The following is an 11,898-nucleotide window of genomic DNA, read 5'->3' as shown; positions in this document are numbered from 1 at the left end:
CTCCCTCTTATGACTGCTGGAAGTTTGTTTCACCTTTTAGCAAACTTCAAGGCTGCCTTTTCTGTTTATGTGGAATTTACGTGCTTAGATAAAAAAGAACATGGTATGATAAAATAGACTCAAGTAAATTTATCCTTAACAATTAATTAGTAAATTGTCAGGGGGTAGCTCTTAAGAAATCATCATGGAGAAATTTCTGGCCAAAATTGGGCATCCTTTTAAATTAATTAATACAGTGGACAGAAGCTTGATGTGGGATCATAGTTCCCAGACCAGGGATTGAGCCTGGGCTACTGTGGTGAAAGCATGTAGACCACCAGGGAACTCCCCTGGGCATCCTGCTTTTTTTTTTTTTTTTCTTTTTATGGCGGCACCTGTGACATATGGAAGTTCCCAGTCTAGAGGTTGAATTGGAGCTGCAGCTGCCAGCCTAGACCACAGCCACAGCAACACCAGATCCAAGCCGTGTCTGTGATCTATACCACAGCTCATAGCATCCGTGGATCTTTAACTCATTGAGAGAGGCCAGGAATCGAACACTCATCCTCATGGATACTAGTCAGGTTTGGGATTTGCTGAGCCACAGTGGGAACTCCCAATATTTATTTATTTATTTTTGCATTTTAGTGTTGCACCTGCAGCATATGGAAGTTCCCAGGCTAGGCATCCAATCAGAGCTATGGCCACCAGCCTACGCCAGAGCCACAGAAACCTGGGACCCGAGCCTCATCTGCAATCTACACCACAGTTCATGGCAATGCTGAATCCTTAACCCACTGAGTGAGGCCAGGGATTGAACCTGCAACCTCATGGTTCCTAGTCAGATTCATTTCCACTGCACCACAACGGGAACTCCCTATATTTCTTTTTTTCACAGGAGTATCCATAGTTTTAAAAATTAACACAGCATGAGCTAGAGTTCCCTAGGACAGTCTCCATGAGAGGGTTTTTGGCTTATTTCTCACGTCAGTTTTGGGAATGGTCTGTGCCACAGTGTTCAACTTTATAGGAGCTCTTTTTTCTTGGGAAAGGGCAATGATGAAGAAACCCTCCCACTCTTCCTATTCAGGGAGATGCCTTACTGCCAAGAAACACGCTTCCGCATGTGACTTAGAAGACTGAACTGTCCCCTTGCTGACCTTCGGAGATGGTCAGACACCCTCTGCATTCCCACTCCTTGCCTCATAAGTGATGGGTTGGACTGTTTGTACCCACTGACTCATCTGAACGAAATACCTGACTTGACCAAATTGGGCTGAAGCTGCACCATTCCCCCCAGCCCTTGAACTTGGAGTTATTCTCCTCCTGAGCCCACATGCAAACCTTCCTAGAGCCCCTCTCCCTCCGCGAATCAGCTGGCCCAAAGGAAAGACATTCCTGGCTTAACTGTCCTGTCTCTCCACCCACTTCCCAGGGCAGCTTCTTTCTAGCCTTGTTTACCCCTCACCCCATATTAAAGAAAAGTCCTTTTCAGGAGTTCCTGGAGCGGCGCAGCGAGCGGCGCAGCCGAAATGAATCCAACTAGCAACAACAAGGTTGCGGTTTGATCCCCTGCCTTGCTCAGTGGGTTAAGGATCCGGCGTTGCTGTGAGCTGTGGTGTAGGTCGCAGATGTGGCTTGGATCTGGCATTGCTGTGGCTGTGCTGTAGGCTGGCAGCTAGAGCTCCAATTCGACCCCTAGCCTGGGAACCTCCACATGCCGCAGGTTTGGCTTTAGAAAAGACAAAAAGAAAAAAAAGAAAAGTCCTTTCCTGCTTGACTTTGAGATCCAGCAGATCTTCCAGTGAGGATATTTTTTCCTGAAACTAATATGGTGTTGTCTGTCGATTATATCTCAATGAATACGAAACAAACAAAAACACACTGGACTATACTTTCCAAAAATGCTTGGAATACATCTGAAATGTCAAGTTCACTATCTAAAGAAGTCTTATACTAAAGCTGAAACACGACGTGGTGAATACCTGGAAATCAATCGGTTGCCAGATCCACCATCAGAAAGCTCCTCCTGGAGAATTAGAAACATAAATATGGGGGAAAAAAGGGGGAGGAGCACTCTGCTATGATCTTTGTTTGGGTGTCTTTACTAAGGGCTTTAGCCACTGTGGGGTTTGGGGTTTTTGTGTTTTTTTTTTGTTTCATTGAACTATGGTTGATTTACAATGTTGTGGTAATTTCTGTTGCACAACAAAGTGACTCAGTTATAAATACACACATATCCATTCTTTTACAGATTCTTTTCCCACACAGATTATTACAGAATAATGTGTAGAGTTTCCTGTGCTATACAGCAGGTCCCTGTTGACCATCCATAATCATGGTTTGTTTGTTTTTTTGCTCTGTCCCCCGGCATGTGGAAGTTCCTGGGGCACAAGATTGAATCCTCACCACAGCTGTAACCAGAGCCACGGAAGTAACAATGCTAGATCCTTAACTGGTTGAACCACAAGGGAACTCCCATAACCATGGTTTTTGAAGATGAGGCTTATTATGCTCATACCTGAGTCTGGTATACCATACCTCAGGTTAGGGTGGGTGCTGGGGGCTGGGCAGGTACAAACACCTCCCCCGGGGGATCTTGCCAACACTCCTTGTCCACCTGGTCCTGCGGACATACACCTGCTTTTATTTTTCTTTTCTTTCTTTTTTCCTTTTTTTTTTTGCTGTATTACCACTGCACCTGCAGTGTATGGAAGTTCCCAGGCTAAAAAGTTGGATGGGAGCTGCAGCTGCCTGTGTACACCACAGCTCATGGCAACACCAGATCCTTAACCCACAGAGCAAGGCCAGAGATTGAACCCACATCCTCTTGGATACTAGTCAGGTTCTTTACTGCTAAGCCACAAAGGGAACTCCAACATCTGCTTTAAAAACATTTAAAAACATTTATTTCCAGGAATTCCTGTTGCGGTTCGGCAGTAACGAAACTGACTAGTATTCATGAGGACATGGGTTTGATCCCCAGCCCCCTCAGTGGGTTAAGAATCTGGCATTGCCATAAGCTGTGGTGTAGGTGGCAGACGTGGCTCAGATCCGGTGTTGCTGTGGCTGTGGTATAGGCCAGAAGCTGTAGCTCTGATTTGACCCCTTGCCTGGGAACTTCCATATGCCACCAGTACAGCCCTAATAAGAAAAAAAAAAAAACTATTTCCAAGTTCCCCCAATCACTCACCTGTTTTCAATCAGAAGGGAGCCCTAAAAAAGAAAGAGTGAGATAAGAGTTCTAAAAAGCAGATATTAAGAGGCTTCGAGGACTGAAAACCCCAACTAGTTGCATCACTTTCTGGATTAAAAACGAACGCTGGCTCTCTATGGCACTTCTGATGAAAAACAGGATCTTCACCTGGGCCGCAGGTTGGAAATTTCTTGTAGCCTTATCTCCATCCCTACACCTGCCCCTAACTCACCACTTGGCAGCTGCACTGGCCTCTGACAGTTTCTACAGATGCCAAGCTCTCCTCCTCTTTGAGGGCTCAGTACATGCTGTTCCTCCACCAGGAATGCTCTTCTCTGCTCCTTTGAACTGAATAAATCCTTCCATCCTTCAGGTGATTCTCCTTCCCCTTCATGAGGTTTGCCTGATCTCTTCTTGCTTAGATTTTTTTTGGCCACGCCCAAGGCACATGGAATTTCCTGGGCCAGGAATCAAACCCAACCCACTGCATCGACCCAAGCAGCTGCAGTGACAGTCTCAGAACCTTAAACTTCTGTGCCACAGGAGAATTCCTCCCTAGTCTAAATTAAATCTTTGTCATTTCGTCTTCAGGATAGCATTTTGCAGTTTGTCTATTTGTTAATTCATTTCAATAAAGTGATATAGATAATGAGTCCTTACCGAGTGTCAGACATATGCTAATAACTTTACATGGCTTATCTCCTTTAATCCTGCCTCTGGTATTTATCTCACTTTACACCAGTTGAGAGAGGTTATGGAACTTTCCCAGGGCACGAGGCTAGGAAAGTGGCTGAGCCCAAATTCCAAGTGAAGCAATGTGACTTCAATACCCTCTATTCCTCATCCTTTCGTTGGCAAAACTGTCTTTGAAATGACTTCCTCTGTGCTAGGCTCTCGGGAAGCAATTTGCATGCACTCCTTCTGGAAGCCTTACAACAATCCTGGGAAGCAGAACTATCTTACCATCTTTCTGTTACAAATAAGAAAAACAAGGAAGGCAGAGTAATTTGCCTAAGGTTATAGCCAGTTTGAAAGCATATATATTTGCATAAGCAAAGGACCGCACAGGAAAGTGGCCAAACCTTGATCACAATCCAGGCAAAAGCCCGTCTCTGCTTTTAACCTGTCCTGCATGAAGCTTTCTCTCTGGAGCTCTTGTCCCCTCTGGATGCAGGGCAGCAAGGACCTGTCTACTTCACTTAGTACCACATATGCAGCACAATTCTAAGCTCCAAGGAGCACATCAATATATATTTGTGTGATGAATGTAAAGACAGCGTTGGTCTTCTCAATCGTGGCTAAAAAATTTGTTTGCTCAAATCAACATATATTTTATCACCAGAGATTATTCTCCCAAACTTGCCAATACATCCATTACATTAAGCTGTGAAATAGTTTCTCCCTGTGATCACTTAGGGAAGGTCATGGAGGCTGAAGCTCTTTCCCTAAAAACAAGCCCAATGCTTTTGACGACTCTATGGAGCATTTCCTGCAGACATATCCTCAGCTCACTCAGCGCAAAGGTGCGGAGTCCTGCTTTGGCCCCTCAGGTTTTTCCCAAAAAGATGTCAACCTATTTTCAGTACAGCAGTTTTTAATATGTAACTGTGTCAGTTCTGTATTGCTGGGTAACAAACAACCCCTAAATTTAGTAGATGTTAATAAGACCAAGCAGGGCTCTGTAGGGCTCCTGGGCACACAAGCCTTTCTGTGTCCCCCATTTCTTGTTTTTAGGGAATAAGCTTCAGCCTTCCATGACCTACCCTGAGTTCCAAAAGGTCTGGTTCAATCAGTTGCTAATCAGGGAAGGGAGGGGATGCAGAGACCAGGGAGGAGCAGTCCAGAGACAATAGTGCAGCCTTGAGGCAGAGTCCTGGTTCCTCTTTAAGAAATATCCATATAACAATATCTTTGAGCCCTTCTGAAGAACTAAACCCCTAACAATGGAAAATGTTAACTATTTGATGGAGCATTCTTCATTCCAGAACTGAGGACTATCAGAACCAGTCCTGGGGCCACTAAACACCAGCTCCGAAAAACAATGCAAGCTTGCATCCACCCTGATCCTTATCTGTAGCCCAATTTTCCACTTCCAAATTATAGAACCACTTTCTTTCTTTCTTTCTTTTTTTTTTTTTTGTCTTTTTGCCATTTCTTGGGCCGCTCCTGTGGCATATGGAGGTTCCCAGGCTAGGGGTCTAATTGGAGCTGCAGCTGCCAGCCTACGCCAAAGCCACAGCAACGCGGGATCTGAGCCGTGTCTGCAACCTACACCATAGCTCATGGCAACACTGGGTCCTTAACCCACTGAGCAAGGGCAGGGATCGAACCCACAACCTCATGGCTCCTAGTCAGATTCGTTAACCACTGCGCCACAACGGGAACACCAGAACCACTTTCTATTCTCTCCATGGGGTGCGAAGTCTTTAAGGCATAGCCTGCCATGGCCTGCTTTGTCTGGCAAAAGTAATAGACTCTTTTTCTCCTTCACCAAAACCTCTGCCTCCAGGTTTCTATTTGGCACTGGTGGACAGAGGGTGAGTTTCAGCAACATGAACAGTAACCATTGATTATTTCTTGTCAGTCTAAGGTGGCCTTGGCTGATCCACACATCTGGGTCCAGCTCCCATTGTAGGAAAAAAATGTTCCGATGAAAAGGTAGAAAGGAGAGACCCTGGCCATGATGACTAAGCAAAGTCCAGCCAACTGCCCCTAACCACCCCTCCCCTGCACAACTGCTTCTGTACGCTTGCTTCTGCATCGACTACCTTGCCTGACCTCACTCTGGTCCAGTCCCACCAGCCAAGCATGGACCTGGAAGATGTAGCCCTTAAAAGCCTTGTGAAACCCTTCTTTGGGGCTCAGACTCCGGAGAGTGATCTCCTCTGAGCCTGCCGGCTTAATAAACCTGAGTTCTCCAACTCTCCGAGTGCTCGATTGGTTTCCGGCCAGGTAAAAGAGCTGATGCACGGCAGCCACAGAGCTGCTGGAGCTGGGACGCGACAGCCACAGTGCTGTCGCTAGAGCTGATACACGTCGGCACGGGGCTCCTGGGCAACTGTCGTAATACCATAAGCTTGACTGGGCAACCTGGAAGGTTGGCTGGTAACTTATCTCTTTTCTACAAAGTCCCTTGTCCTCCAGTAGTCTAGTCTGGATTTATCTTCTAGGCAGGGGCAGGGATTTGGAATTAGAGAGAGAAAGAGAGGAGAGGGGATAAGCAAGTGCTTTTTCAAGCCTCTGTTTACCTCGAGTTTGTTACTTTCCCATTTGTTCTAGAGCACTGAAGGATGTGGATTTAGGAAGGTGGGAAAATCAGGGCCAAAAGTGTAATAAGAAAATAACATGTGTTGCCAAAACTCAGCCTCTGTGCACCAACACTGAATTGAATCTTGGAAGCAGAGTTTTGGGTGAAGGAGAAAAAAAATAGCTTTATTGCTTTGGCAGGCAAAGGGGGACAGAGCAGCCTCCTGCCTTCAAATACTGAGTGTGCTACCTGCCCAGGGGATTTGGTGAGAAGCTTTATAGCAAGATTGCTGATAAGGAACAGGGTGTGCTCAGGGCCTGCATTCTTTTAATCAGGCCTAGGAGTAGGCAGGTGGGGTGTCTCCTGAGGAGCTTCTGTAGCCCTCAAGGTTATCAAACTGTGACCCTTCTCTCTGGAATGAAGAATGCTCTGCTGTAGAGAACAAAGACACTGTTAGGTGTATTTGTGTCCAGGAGCCCCACAGGTTCCTGCTCGGTTTCCATGGAACAGTATTTAACTAGAAGAACAATTTTGAATTCACTGCAACCCAAGATCTGTCAGAGGTTCAGCTGAGAGGAACAGTCTTCTTAAAGTCCTGACTGATGGATATCAGTTTGTTACTCTAAACATAACCCTGGATTAAATCAGACCAGTAGAGACCTGACTCACTGGACTGTTGTTCTGACCAAAAAGGGTCTTGTTTTCACTGAACTGTGTTTTTGCTATAATGCCATTTCTTTCAGAATCAGTCTTTTTGTTGGCTCTATTATAGTGGTTCTTAACGAACAGGGCATGAGGGGGTGGGATTTTGGCCTCCAAGGGGACATTTAGCAAAGTCTGCAGATAATTTTGGTCGTCACGGCTGGAAACTAACTTTCCCATAACCCTTAGCCAGCAAGCTTCCAACTAGGTTCTGACAATGGGAGAGTCGGGTGGGATTTCCAAGGACGAGGCGGGGGAAAGATGCTCCGCATACTTCTGGTTCCTGTCCCCATTCTTCCAGCACAAGAGGAAGGTTATGGCTCCAGCCTCCAGCTTCTTTGCAATCCCAGCATTAGCCAAACTACGTCCTTGGAGGTACTGATGATGATGCTGGAAAGATGTTACCAGAATCCGGGTTCTTGTTCACGGAGCTGAAGAATGAACTTCACAAACACGCAGGCAGCAAGCAAGCCAAGTCTTTATTACAGAAAAGCAAATAGCTCCCAGAACAGCTGGGAGGGTGGAGAAGAACCCCCTTCTCTATTGTTCTATAGGGGTTTTTATCCCTCAAGGATTGGTGGTACCAATGAGGGGTCCAGAAAGATGTGGTTTTCTCCCATTGGCCTTGCCCAGTTACCTACATCAGTCCTTGTCCAATAGGGGTCTTAGGGGTGGAAATGTCCCATAAGTCTCATGGTTTCTTTGCCCTTCTCTTCCCGTAGACTGAGTCACAGTGGGTTAGAGATTTATGTCCATCTGGGTATAGGGGACTGTGGGGACGTTACTCCCTGGAGCCCTTAAGCCACAAACGTTAATTAATAGCCATATCAAAGAATGCATCAAAACCCATGCTCCTACACTGACTACCTAAATTATTATTCTGCCTCAGTACCACCGCCATTAATCGCAGAGATTCAAGCAACAGCTATTGAGCCTTTCTCCAAGCTCCCAGATTCAGGTAACCTCACCTCTTTCCTTTTATTCTCCCATCTAGAAAAGGAGTTCCCAGGGATCGAACCCAAGCCACAGCAGTGATAATGCTTAGTCTTTAACCCCTAGGCCACCAGGGAACTCCAAAATTTTCAAATTACTAATATTTGGATGATTCAGAGTCTTATTTTTGCTCTTTCAACTTTCTAACACCTGTTTTACCTGTTCTCTTTATTAAATCCTCCCTCTTTATTTTATTTTATCTTATTTTTTTGCTTTTTATGGCTGCACCCCTGGCGTATGGAAGTTCCCAAGTTAGGGGTTGAATCAGAGCTGCAGGTCCTGGTCTATACCACAGCCACAGCAATGTAGGATCCAAGCTTCGTCTGTGACCTACACTACAGCTAACAGCAGCACTGGATCCCTGGCCCACTGAGTGAGGTCATGGATCAAACCCACATCCTCATGGATACTAGTCAGTTTCGCCTCCACTGCACCACAATGGGAACTCCAATCCCCCCTCTTTGAAATCCCTGGAGAGGTTACTGTTCTCCTGAATTCCTATATAATCTTTGACTAACACGTGTCTCAGGTTTCTCCTGTGTGTACACAGGTCCAACCCATGAGGATCGAGTGGTTGGGTGCACCTGAAACATCCTTTTTCTGATGCATCCCTCTGGGCTGCAGGAATAACTGCTGCTTTGTTTCTTGCTGGCACCTATCATCCTGGTCCCTCCAGGCCACATTGGAAGAATCTCCTTGGGAGAAACGCTGTAAGGCTGTCTGAGGACCGTCTGCCTAGCACCCCTCACAAACATCGCTCCTCCGCTCCTGCGCGATGCTGGGCATCCTTCCCTCCTGGGCCTTTCTCTGAGGGGAGCACGTGGTCCCCTCTGTCCCCATTCACACCCCCAGGACCTGGCCCCTTCTCAAAGAGATGCAATGATAGCTATGCTTTCTTCTATTCCTCTTTTATCCTCTCCTTCTTTTTGCGACTTGAGGACTGTTTTGGGGGCTTCCAGGGAGTGTGTACTTCCGAATGTGTGTAGCATATGTCTGTGTCTGTATGTTTTTGTGCATCTGTGTGTATCTGTGCGTGCCTGTGTGTGTGTCTATATGTTTCTGTGTGTCTGTGTGTTCTATATCTGTGTGCTTCCATGTGTCCCTGTGTGTGTTTGTGTCACTGTGTGTGTTTGTGCCTGTATGTTTCTGTGTGTGTGTCTGTATGTTTCTGTCTGTGTGTGTCTGGGTCAGTATGTGTGTCTGTGTCTGTATGTTTCTATGTGTCTGTGTGTGTCACTGTCACTATGTGTGTGGGGGGTGGTCTAGGAGAGGAAAGAAAAAGGTCCTGACTGACATGATTTTAAACCTCCAGTCCTCCTTAGGGCTGAGGATTTTGAAACTGAAAACTTGCATAAAAGTTCAACTTCTTTGTTGCCTGCATTCCCTTGAGTCCCATTCCTCCCCTGAGGTGGTACAGACAAAACGTTAGGTGCCTGGAGTTCCCGTCGTGGCTCAGTGGTTAACGAATCCGACTGGGAACCATGAGGTTGCAGGTTCAATCCCTGGCCTTGCTCAGTGGGTTAACTATCCGGTGTTGCTGTGAGCTGTAGTGTAGGTCGCAGACACAGCTCAGATCTGATGTGGCTGTGGCTGTGGTGTAGGCTGGCAGCAACAGCTCCTATTCGACCCCTAGCCTGGGAACCTCCATATGCCGCAGGAGTGGCCCAAGAAATGACAAAAAGACCAAAAAAAAAAAAAATTTAGGTGCCCCAAAATGGAGGGGGCTGTAGGGATAACCAGAAGGGGCATGGTTAGTTTTCACAATCGCATCCTGCCCCAAATGTGTTCAATGCCCTCCTTTCTGGTCTCTGCCTTTCCCTCCCCTCCTGTATTTTCTCCCTCCCCTGCCTCCAATCCCCTGGACCCAGGTCTGGTTTGTGTGGCGGTGACGTGAGTGCATTTATATGAGGGCACTTACCTCATCTAATGGCTGGGATCTTCCTAGGAGACTGTGAGAGACTCGCAAGAAAAACGCTTTATTCCACTGTGTGTCTTCAGCCCAACATACAGAAAGGATTCAATAAACTGGAGAAGCTGGTATCTAGATTAAAAAGTACAGTTTGTCCCAACCCAACGTATGAATGACAATAGCTAACACACACATAGCACTAACCATGTCCCCGTCCTGCTCTTAGCAGTTTAGATACATTAACTCTTTGATTCTGACAGTAATTCTGTGAGTAGGTACTTTTATCATCCTTATTTTGCAGATGGAGACACAGAGAGGTTCTGCAACTTGCCCAAGGTCGCACAGTGAAAGAGCCATGATTTGAACTCCGGTCATTTGTCTTTCAAGTTTATGCTTTTCATCACTGGTTAGGCCACCTCTCATATAATGACTTGGCTTTCGTAGGGAGGTGGCATATTCATTGTGGAAAGGATGCTGACACATTTTAAAATTTGCACTGGTCTAAAATGCCTCCAAAGAAGCTCCAAAGGAAAAAATATAGGGTAATGTAATTATATTGTTTTACTCATTTTAACAAGGATAATTTATTGACACATTAACTTTAAAAGCACCAGGTGACAAAAATTCAAATTCTCATCACTGTCCCACTGAAGTTAAGATGCTCATAGGCGCTAAAGGGCCATGGCCTGTCTTAGATGTTGAAGAGAACATACCCTCAAAGAAGGAAAAGGAAAAAGGAACCACAAAACCAGAAAGAATTACCCATTTTTAAAGCATCTGAAAAGAAGGGTACAGGGAATAGGAACATTTCCAGTTCTCTGATCTTTCCAGAGAAGAAAATATAGAATAGTTTAGAGTTTTCATTTATTTTTCAAGAACAACCAAAGTTAAATCAAATGGTAACTCTAATGAAATAGCCATGGAAATGGCATTTAAAACGGTTATTGAAACAGCCTTAAAACAAACATTCCTTTTTTATAGGACTTTGACTCAACCTTTCATAAGTTTAAATATAAAAGTTTTATATTCATTGTCACTATTAATTTTGAGTAAATATGAGAAGTTTGGACAAATTTTCTGAGCCAGTAATAGTTACTCTGGCAAGCTTTGTCATTGCTTTATTACTTTTTTTTCTTTGTCTTTTTGCCATTTCTTGGGCCACTCCCGCGGCATATGGAGGTTCCCAGGCTAGGGGTTGAATAGGAGCCATAGCTGCTGGCCTACGCCAAAGCCACAGCAACGTGGGATCCGAGTCACATCTGCGACCTACACCACAGCTCATGGCAACGCCAAATCCTCAACCCACTGAGCAAGGCTGGGGATCGAACCTGCAACCTTATGGTTCCCAGTCAGGTTCGTTAACCACTGAGCCACGACGGGAACTCCAGTCATTGCTTTATTACTTATTATAACACTGAAAATAAGATAGATACTGGTGAGCTACATTCCTTTAAACTATGATGCTGATAATTAGTATAAATTTACCTTGGTTAAAATTCTATCTCTCTAATTTTCCTTATCATTTTATATTAAATACATCTACTTACAAACTAAGGTGATAGAGTGGAAATACTTGTTCCAAAATAAAGTGTTATCTATAATAAAGTACCATGGAAGAAGTTAACCAGATTGAAGCAATAGATATTGAAAAAAAAAAAAAATCAAAAGCGAAAGGTCCTTTGGCCCATTTTGGACAAAGAACACACACACATTCACTTACTCATTTATTAAAAAAGTGTTGAGTACCTATTATATACAAGGCCAAAGTCGGTATGTTAACAATGTCTATTAAATATGATAAATAATTACCCTAAACATGACCAGTCCATTTATTCATTTATGTTCTAATGGCTGGTTAATAAATTGATGGGT

The sequence above is a fragment of the Sus scrofa genome, chromosome 7 (assembly GCF_000003025.6).
Source record: "Sus scrofa isolate TJ Tabasco breed Duroc chromosome 7, Sscrofa11.1, whole genome shotgun sequence".
In the NCBI taxonomy this organism is placed as follows: domain Eukaryota; kingdom Metazoa; phylum Chordata; class Mammalia; order Artiodactyla; family Suidae; genus Sus; species Sus scrofa.
This window is presented reverse-complemented; position numbering follows the sequence as displayed.